Source organism: Mustelus asterias, chromosome 2 (genome assembly GCF_964213995.1).
Source record: "Mustelus asterias chromosome 2, sMusAst1.hap1.1, whole genome shotgun sequence".
NCBI lineage: Eukaryota > Metazoa > Chordata > Chondrichthyes > Carcharhiniformes > Triakidae > Mustelus > Mustelus asterias.
The window spans coordinates 5074100-5084955 of NC_135802.1; positions in this window are offsets into that span (position 1 = coordinate 5074100).

Genomic DNA, 10856 nt, shown 5'->3' on the forward strand with positions numbered 1-10856 from the left:
AAGCGGAATACTTGTTGTTAAGGGGAACGACCACCAGGGATCCCTGCACAGACTGCTTCCTCCCAGCCCCTCTCACCGTCACCCATCTGTTTTCATTCCTCGGAGTAACTGTATTCCTAAAGCTTCTGTCTATGGCCACCTCTGCGTCCCTAATGATCCTAAGTTCATCCAACTCCAGCTCCAGTTCCCTAATACGGTTTTGGAGGAGCTGCAGATGGGTGCACTTCCCACAGGTGTAATCAGCAAGGACACTGTCGTCGTCCCTCACCTCAAACATAGTGCAAGAGGAACATAGCACTGCCTGCACACCCATCCCCTCTAGATACCTTGCCAGTACCAGGTAGAAAGTGCAGAAATGAATTTAAACTCACCTCTGCTCGCCCTTTCAGCCTAAGCCCTGTGAGCCAAAGCCTTATAGCTCACACTCTGCTTCCCACGCACTCCACTGTCCGCTCCCGACGCTGCCCGCTGTATACTGCAGCCCACCTTTTATACTTCACGTGCTTAAAAAACCCTTCCCAGACTCCTTAGTAGCCCACTTCCAGTTTTCACTTTAAACTTAAAATTCTACTGCAAAAGTAAAGGCCAAAAAAAAACACACACTAGCTGACTAATTAAATAAATAAACAATTCAATTAATCTCTCACCAGCACTGCTGCCTCCAATCACTCCCTCTCTGCTTGCTCCAGTGGAACAATGAGGATTGGAACCCAAGTCCCCAGAGCATTGCCCTGGGTCTCTGGATTACTCGTCCAATGACAATACCACTCCATCACCACCTCCTCATCTGATATAATAATCCTCAACTCCAGTTTCCCACCTTATCCCCATAACCCCCGATTCCCTTACCGATTAAAAATCTGTCCATCTCAGCCTTGAACATAATGACCCTGCCTCTACAGCTCTCGGCAGTAAAGAATTCCACCGATCCACTAACCTCTGAGAGAATAAATTCCTTCTTATCTCTGTCTTAAATGGGCAACCCTTTACTCTGAGATTCTGCCCTCTCGTCCTAGATTTTCCCACAAGGGGAAACAATCTCTCAGCATCAACCCTGTCAAGTCCCCCAAGAATTCTGTATGTCTCAAGAAGGTCTCCTCTCATTCTTCTAAACTCCAATGAGTACAGACCCAACCTACTCAACCTCTCCTCGTAAAATCCCTCCAAACCCGGGATCAGCCTAGTGAACCTTCTCTGGACTGAATCCAATGCCAGTATATATTTCCTAAGATAAGGGGATCAAAACTGTTCACAGTATTCCAGGTGTTGTCTAACTAGTGCCTTGAATAGTTTTAGAAAAACTTCCCTGTTTTTAAACTCCATTCTCTTTGAAATGAAGCCCAACTTTCCAGTTACCTTCCCTATTACCTGCTGAACTTGCATGTTAGCTTTCCGTGAGTTATGCACGAGGACCCCCAAATCCCTCTTTACAACAGCTTTCTGCAGTCTTTCTCCATTTAAATAATATTCAGCTCCTTTATTCTTCCGACCAAAGTGCATAATTTACATTTTCCTACATTTGTATTCACTCTGCCAAGTTTTTGCAAATGTGGAGAAGCCAAGTCTTCTGATGTGGACACCCAGAATGAGGGGCCAGAGTCTTAAAGTGAAAACCTGGCTGCTGAAGTGGAATGTGGACCAATGTACTCACAAATGTGGCACTAGAGATCTGGGACTCTTCCATACAGTGTGGGTGCAGGATCAATCAGAGGTTTTCCGATGGAGATTGATAGGTCCTTGATAAGGATGTCTATCAGGGAATACGGGAGAAATGTGGGCAAATGAGAGTTGGGGTCATCATGAACCATGAATGTCGAAATCGGCTCCAAGGAGCTGAGAGGCCTTGTTCATTTGAAAGAAAGTCTAGGACGTCTTCAGCACTTTCTCTCAGGGCAGAATCTGTTTTTCTGTTTACTTATTCAAGCTTTGTACAATTGAGAAATCAAATTGAGAAGAAGGGAAGTTATGGTGAATGCGTGCAGTTCTGATCATCATAAAGAACAAAAAACAAAGCAGATTACCGCACAGGAACAGGCCCTTCGGCCCTCCAAGCCCGCACCGACCATGCTGCCCGTCTGAACTAAAGCCCCCTACCCTTCCGGGGACCATATCCCTCCATTCCCATCCTATTCATGTATTTGTCAAGACACCCCTTAAAAGTCACTATTATATCCGCTTCCACTACCTACCCCGGCACCAAGTTCCAGGCACCCACCACCCTCTGTTCTAAAAAGTCTGCCTCGTACATCTCCTTTAAACCTTGCCCCTCGCACCTTAAACCTGCGCCCCCGAGTAATTGACTCTTCCACCCTGGGAAAAGGCTTCTGACTATCCACTCTGTCCATGCCCCTCATAATATTGTAGACTTCTATCAGGTCGCCCCTCAACCTCCGTCGCTCCAGTGAGAACAAACCAAGTTTCTCCAACCTCTCCTCATAGCTAATGCCCCCCATACCCGGCAACATCCTGGTAAATCTTTTCTGTACCCTCTCCAAAGCCTCCACATCCTTCTGGTAGTGTGGCGACCAGAATTGAACACTATATTCGAAGTGCGGCCTGATTAAGGTTCTATAAAGCTGCAACATGATTTGCCAATTTTTAAACTCAATGCCCCGGCCGATGAAGGCAAGCATGCCGTATGCCTTCTTGACTACCTTCTCCACCTGCATTGCCACTTTCAGCGACCTGTGTACCTGTACACCCAGATCCCTCTGCCTATCAATACTCTTAAGGGCTCTGCCATTTACTGTATATTTCCTATCTGTGTTAGACCATCCAAAATGCATTACCTCACATTTGCCCAGATTAAACTCCATCTGCCACCTCTCCGCCCAAGTCTCCAACTGATCTATATCTGGCTGAGGTCTTTGAAATTATGGAAAGTTTTGATCAAGTGGATACAGAGAAAATGTTTCCTCTTGTGGGGAAGAGCATAACTAGAGAACTTTGATATAAAATGGACCCCAAGAAATCCGATGGGGAATTCAGAAGAAACTTCTTTACCCAGAGAGTTGGGAGAATGTGGTGAGGCTGCTCGTGGGGGCAGACCCGGGGGTAGACATGGCTGGTGGTGAGGGGCAAGACGTATGAATGTAAAGAGTGGAGATAGAACGTAGTGAACCATTCAACATGATCATGGCTGATCCTCTATTCTCCCCATATACCCCCTTTCTCCCCATATACCCCCTTTCTCCCCATATACCCCCTTTCTCCCCATGTATCCAGTGATTTGGCCTCCACAGCTTTCTATAGTTGATAGTTCCACAGGTTCACCACCCTCTGAGTGAAGTAGTTTCTCCTCATCTCAATCCGAAATGCCCTTTTTAAAAATGTTTGTTTTTATTGTCACAAGTAGGCTTACATTAGCACTGCAATGTTACTGTGAAAATCTCCTAGTCGCCACACTCTGGTGTCTATTCGCGTACACTGAGGAAGGATTTAGCATGGCCAATGTACCTAACCCGCATGTCTTTCGGACTGTGGGAGGAAACCACACTGGCACGGAGAGAATGTGCAGATTCCACACAGATTCCAAGCCGGGAATCGAACCCGGGTCCCTGGCACTGAGGCAGCAGTGTCACCGTGCTGATGGTGTCAAGCTTCTTGAGTATTTTTTTTATACTTTTCCAATTCAATCAAATCAAGTCCAATTCAGAGTCTCAACAAGTTGAGACATTCCCGATCCAAGTTGACAAGACAGGGTATGCGACCCTTTACCCTGTCCTGGGCCTAATCTACATGAGCTGAGCTGATTGGAGTAGGTGGAGGTTTCCTCCTCCAAGGCTTGATCTCATTTGCATCTTAGCCAAAAGGCCGAGATGCCGCTTTTAAGCTTCTTGAGTATTTTTTTTTGTTACTTTTCCAATTCAATCAAATCAAATCCAATTCAAAGTCTCAACAAGTTGAGACATTTCAGATCCAGGCTGACAAGACAGGGCGAGCGACCAAACCACCCTGTCCTGGGCCTGATCTACATGAGCCAAGCTGATTGGAGAAGGGGGAGGTTCCTCCTCCGAGGCTTGAGCTCATTTGCATCTTAGCCAAAAGGCCGAGATGCCGCTTTTAAAAATTGCTTCATATGAAACATATGAAGCCTCAATGTAACCCAATGACCTCAACCAAGTGCAGCATCCAATCCATACTACACTTGATCTTAGCCAAAAGGTAAGCTTCTTGAGTATTTTTTTAATATACTTTTCCAATTCAATCAAATCAAATCCAATTCAGAGTCTCAACAAGTTGAGACATTTCAGATCCAGGCTGACAAGACAGGGCGAGCGACCAAATCACCCTGTCCTGGGCCTGATCTACATGAGCTAAGCTTCTTGAGTATTTTTTTTCAAAAATATACTTTATTCACAAAAAAAAACTCTCCAATAAAACATTGCAAAATTACAGATCCAAAAGTCATAAACAGTGCAAAAAAGAATCATTTTTACAGTACAATACAGTGCTTATTTACAAAAACAGTACATTTCGTTACATTTCATTTCTTAAAACTATATACATGTGTCAGAGTTTACTGTGTGCCGTTATTTTTCAGGTTGGCACACAGTTACACAGGCCGAGGGTATTCTGCAGTTACCCGGCCCTCGGTCTGCCTCGGTTGAGACGCTTTACACGGTGGCCTTTCCCCATTGTGCCTTTGCGGCGGCTGCCCCAAGCTTGAGCGCGTCCCTGAGCACGTAGTCCTGGACCTTGGAATGTGCCAGTCTGCAACACTCGGTCGAGGACAATTCTTTCAGCTGGAAGATCAGCAAGTTTCGGGCGGACCAAAGCGCGTCCTTCACTGAGTTGATGACCCTCCAGCAGCAGTTGATATTTGTCTCGGTGTGCATCCCCGGAAACAGCCCGTAGAGCACAGAGTCCTGCGTCACCGAGCTGCCCGGGACGAACCGCCACAAATACCACTGCATCTCGTTCCAGACCTTCTTTGCAAAGGCACATTCCACAAGGAGGTGTGCGACCGTCTCATCAGCCCCGCAGCCGCTTCGAGGGCAGCGTGCGGTGAGGTTGAGACCCCGGGCGTGCATAAAGGATCTGACGGGGAGTGCCCTTCTCACCACCAGCCAAGCCAGGTCTTGGTGCTTGTTTGTGAGTTCTGGTGATGAGGCATTCTGCCAAATGACATTGACAGTCCGCTCGGGGAACCATCCGACAGGATCCGCCGTCTCCTTTTCTCTCAGGGCCTCAAGGACATTACGTGCTGACCACTGCTTGATAGCCATGTGGTCAAAGGTGTGTTTCCGGAAGAATTTCTCCACGAAGGACAGGTGCTGCGGTACGGTCCAACTACTTGGAGCGTTCCGCGGCAATGTGGCCAGACCCATCCTCCGCAACACTTGGGACAGGTAGAACCTCAAAAAATAGTGGCACTTGTTGTTACTGTACCGAGGATCTACACACAGCTTGATGCAGCCGCACACAAAGGTGGCCATCAGGATGAGGACAGCGTTGGGAACGTTTTTCCCTCCGTTCTCTGGAGATTTGTGCATCGCCTCCCTGCGGACACGATCCATCTTTGATCTCCAGATGAACTTGAAGATGGCCCGAGTCACTGCTGCTGCGCAGGACTTGGGGAGAGGCCACACCTGCGCCACGTACAACAACACGGACAGGACCTCGCATCGGATCACAAGGTTCTTCCCAGTAATGGAGAGGGAGCGTTGCTCCCACAATCCCAATTTTTGTCTGGCTTTGGCGATGCGCTCCTCCCAGTTTTTGGCGCATGCCCCTGCCGCTCTGAACCATATCCCCAGCACCTTGAGGTAGTCTACCCTAATGGTGAAGGGGACAAAGGATGTGTCAGGCCAGTTCCCAAAGAACATGGCCTCACTCTTACCCTGGTTGACTTTGGCTCCCGAGGCCAGCTCGAACTGCTCACAGACTCGAAGAACCCTGCGAACAGACGAGGGGTCCGAGCAGAAAACAGCCACGTCATCCATGTAGAGGGAGGCTTTGACTTGCGTCCCTCCGCTGCCTGGGATTGTAACCCCTTTGATGCCTGGGTCGCTTCTGAGGGCCTCGACACAGGGTTCAATGCAACACACAAAGAGGACGGAGGAGAGAGGGCAGCCCTGCCTGACTCCAGACCTGATTTGAAACATATCTGATTCCCACCCGTTGATTGAAACTGCGCTACTGATGTCTGTGTAGAGCAGTTGGATCCAATTGCAGATTCCCTCCCCAAAGCCCATTTTGGAGAGCACATCCATCATGTAGCTGTGCGATATTCTGTCAAACGCCTTCTCCTGGTCTAGACTGATGAGGCAGGTGTCCACCTGTCTGTCCTGCACGTAGGCGATCGTATCCCTGAGTAGCGCGAGGCTATCAGAGATCTTCCTGCCGGGTACAGCACAGGTTTGATCAGGATGGATCACTGACCCCAGAGCAGACTTGACCCGGTTGGCGATGACCTTGGCCAGAATCTTGTAATCCACATTCAATAGTGAAATAGGTCTCCAATTTCTAATTTCTTCCCTTTCCCCCTTCTGCTTGTAGATGAGGGTAATGATGCCTTTCCTCATGGATTCTGACATGCTGCCTTCCAGAAGCATACTCTCGTATACTTCCAGGAGGTCCGGGCCCGTCAAGTCCCACAACGCCGAGTAAAACTCAGCCGGTAAGCCGTCGCTACCGGGAGTTTTACCCTTCTGAAGGGACTCGACGGCCTTTGTAAGCTCATCCAGAGCTACCGGTCTGTCCAGGCTCTCCCGCTCGCCGTCGTCCAAGACTTGCGTGATAGACGACAGGAAAGACGGGAAGGCCGTGCTGTCTGTTGGCTTCAGGTCATACAGTCCGGCATAGAAGGATTTGCAAATCCTCAGAATGTCAGACTGCGATGACCTTACAGAGCCATCTTCTTCCTTCAGGCTTGTGATCACAGAGGTTTCTCTGTGCACCTTCTGGAAGAAGAAGCGCAAGCACGTTTCGTCCTGCTCCACGGCGCGGACCCTGGACAGGAAGATAACCTTGGAGGCCTCCGAGGCAAAGAGCGAGGCTTGCTGGCTCTTCACCTCCCGGAGGTCCTCCTTGACATCAACCCCCATCGACTGCAGTTGGAGTAGCTCCTGCATGCTTTTCTGGAGTCGGGACATTTCCCCCCGTCTCTCCCTGGCCTTCTGAACCCCTTTTCGGATGAAGAACCTCTTGATGTTGCCCTTGATGGTTTCCCACCAGAGCGATGGAGACTCAAAGAAGGGTTTCACGGTTCTCCAACCGTGGTAAACCCTCTTGAGTTCCTCGAGGTTCTCTGGGGTCAACAGTTCGACATTTAGCTTCCAGGACCCCCTGCCCACTTTCTGGTTTTCCTCCAGCTGACAGTCTGCCAGCAGGAGGCAGTGGTCAGAGAAGAACACCGGCTTGACGTCGGTGGACCTGACCGTGAGCGCGCGGGATGCAAACATGAAGTCGATCCTGGAGCGGACAGACCCGTCTGGCCGCGACCACGTGTATCTACGCTGCCCTCCGTCTGCTTGGTCACTGAAGACATCGAGCAGCTTGGCATCTTTGACTGTTTCCAGCAGGGCTCTGGACGTAGCGTCCAGTTTACTTTCGGCCCTGTTGGATCGGCCGGCCTTGTCAATGATACAGTTAAAGTCCCCACCCAGTATGATTGGCCTGGAGGTGGTGAGTAGCAGTGGCAGCTGTTCAAAAAGTGCCAGCCGCTCGGTCTTGACGGCAGGGACATACACATTAATCAGCCTGAGAGGGCAGTTTTTGTACATGACGTCTGCTACGAGGAGGCGTCCTCCCACCACCTCCTTAACTTCGGAGACGGTGAAGTTGCCCCCCCCGCAGCAGAATGCCTAGGCCGGATGAACGGCAGTCGTTCCCACCTGACCAGATGGACGGTCCGTGGGACCACACACTCGACCAGCGCCTGTAGTTGCTGAGGTGTGGTATTCCACACTCCTGCAGGAAGAGCAGGTCGGCCTTGATCTTGGCCAGGTAGGACAAGCTGGCCGCACATCTCAGACTGTCTTTAACACTGCGAACATTTAAAGATGCAAACTTTAAAGACATTTTAATGTTTAAAAGGTTTGTCAGTTCTTACGTGTCCTTCAGTCAGCCTCCTCCAGGTGCTGCATTCCTGTGGCGCCGACGAAATTCTGCAGGGCTGCAGGGCTGAGGTAGCAGTCCGACCCGGCCTCAGGTCCCCGACCACGACTGGGTGACATGGTCGGTGTCGTGTAGCCCTCGGTTGGTGCCGGGCTTGCGGGCCGGTCTCCGCCTTGGGCGTCGTCGGTGTCCTCGTTCCTGTTGTCCGGGGTTTGGGGGGCCTCGGCCGCACTGCTGCATCCGTCGGCTGGATGGTCCCCGGCTGCTTTGTGGTCGTTGGTCCTAGTCCGTAGTGGTTCCCGTGCCGCTTTTCTATGGAGCCGTTTGATGCTTTGTCGGTTGCCCGCTTTCTTTTCCTCGTCTGAGGAGACGTCGCCCCTGGAGACCCTGGCTGCGCAGGATTTCCTTTTCTGGGTTCTTTTGTTTGACTTTACCACCTGCCAGGGGCCCTCAGGATCGCCGATCTCCTGATCCGTGTCCTCTGCGCCCTCTGCTGGTGGTGGTGTGGATGTGTCGTCATCCTGCTGCACTGGGGGGTCCACCTTTGCTTCAGAAGCTTTCTCCGTGCCAGCTTCTTTTGCGGTGGGCTTCTTGTTCCCTGAGGCAGCAGGAACACTCGCCTTCCTCGCTCCGCCTCCGGTGATCTGGGCGTAAGTGACCTTCCGCTTGGGGCAGACTCTGTAAACATGGCCAGTCTCCCCACACAGGTTGCAACATTTGCTGTCTTTGCACTCGTCGGTCGAGTGCCCCTCCTTCAGGCAGTTTCTGCATACGGTGACGCTGCAGCTCGCGGCAAAATGGCCGGTTTTGCCCCGGTTGAGGCACAGTCGTGGCTGGCCCGTGTAGTACAGGAAGCCTCGATTCCCTCCGATGGCAAAATTGGAGGGCGGGTGCAGAAGGCCTCCCTTGGGGTCAGTCTTCAGGGTGACTCTCACCTGCCTTTTACAGGTCCATATTCCGTACTGGTCCATGACGTCCACGCTCTCTCCCTTCACCTCCACGTACCTGGAGAGGAACGTCAGCACATCAGCCGCAGGGACGTAGTGGTTATACGTTTGGAATGTGATAACCCGGTTCCGCTGGGACGGCATGGTGAACAGGGGCTCCGCCGTCAGGATAGAGAGGCCTTTGCCTTTCTCCACCGCTGTCAGGAGCTTGACGCATCCTGACAGGCTTCTGAAGCTGACATCCACGTGCGGCGGCTTGCTGTACTCAGCCACACCGTAGATGTCTGCTGCTTGGAATCCGCAGCACTCGAACAATACCTTCTTCACGAGGTAATCGCGGCCCACAGGCGAGCCTCCTCCCGAAGGCTTCACCCGGATGGTGTTGGGCTGCCTTTGGCCTGTAGCTTTCGGAGCAGCTGCAGCCATAGCTCGAAAACACTGAGTCTTACTGTGCCGGCGTTAGGTCCAAGCCAGAGGCTTGAAACCAGCATAAAGATCCACCAGTAGCAGCAGAGCTCAAGTGTTGCAGACGGTCGTCTGCCGGTCGTCCGACGCCTGCTTCTTCAATCCACAATCCCCATCGAAACTCGATAGCTCCTTGCGAAATCCGAGCCCTTGGCTTTGATCATACACTTGATCTTAGCCAAAAGGCCGAGAAGCTTCTTGAGTATTGTTGGAGCTGCACGTGTCGAGACAAGTGGAGAGGGGAGCTTGCAGGTGGTGGTGTTCTCGTGTATCTGTTTCCCTTGTCCTTCTAAATGGAAGTGGTTGTGAGTTCGGAATGTGCTGTCTAAGGATCTTTGATGAATCTTGTAGATACTACACACTGCTGCTACTGAGTGTTGGTGGTGGAGGGAGTGGATGTTTGTAGATGTGGTGTCAATCAAACGGGCTGCTTTGTCCCGGATGGTGTCAAGCTTCTTGAGTGTTGTTGGAGCTGCAGGAAAGTGGAGAGTATCCATTACATCCCTGATTTGTGCCTTGTAGATGCTTTGGGGAGTCAGGAGGTGAGTTACTCACTGCAGTATTCCTAGCCTCTGACCTGCTCTGGTAGCCACTGTGTTTATGTCAAGAGCAGATTATTGGTGCCCTCTTGTTAGAGATGGTCATTGCCTGACACTTGTGTAAGGGCAGTATTTTTTTTGTAGTTTAGTTAGGGCATCATGATCAGCACCAGCTTGGAGGGCCAAAGGGCCTGTTTCTGTGTTGTACTTTTCCTTGTTCTTTTAAAGTTAAGGTTTATTTATTAGTCACAAGTATGGCTTACATTCACACCGCAGTGAAGTTGCTGTGAAATTCCCCAAGTCGCTACACTCTGGTGCCTGTTCGGGTCCAAGCACCTAACCAACACGTCTTTCAGAATGTGGGAGGAAACCGGAGTACCCGGAGGAAACCCACGCAGACATGGGGAGAACGTGCAAACTCCAGTGACCCAAGCTGGAAATTGAACCCGGGTCCCTGGTGCTGTGAAGCAGCAGTGCTAACCACTGTGCTCCCGTGCCGCCCAAGCCTGATTATTGTCTGAGTCTTGCTGATGATTGCAGTATGTTGAGTACCATTTGCGACTGCTCAGATACTGAGACAGTCTATGCCCATATACAGCAATATCTAGAACAAGAATCATATGGACCTCATAGAATCCCTACAGTGCAGATGGAGGCCATTCGGCCCATTGAGTCTGCATTGACACTCGGATGGAGTACCTTACCCAAGCCCATTGCCCCTGCCCCATCCCCATCCCAGTTTTCCCACATTAATTCCCCTAACTTATACCTTAAACTTTAACTCTGTTTCTCTCTCAGCAGAAGCTGCCAGATCTGCTGAAATTTTCTAGCATTTCTTTTTTAA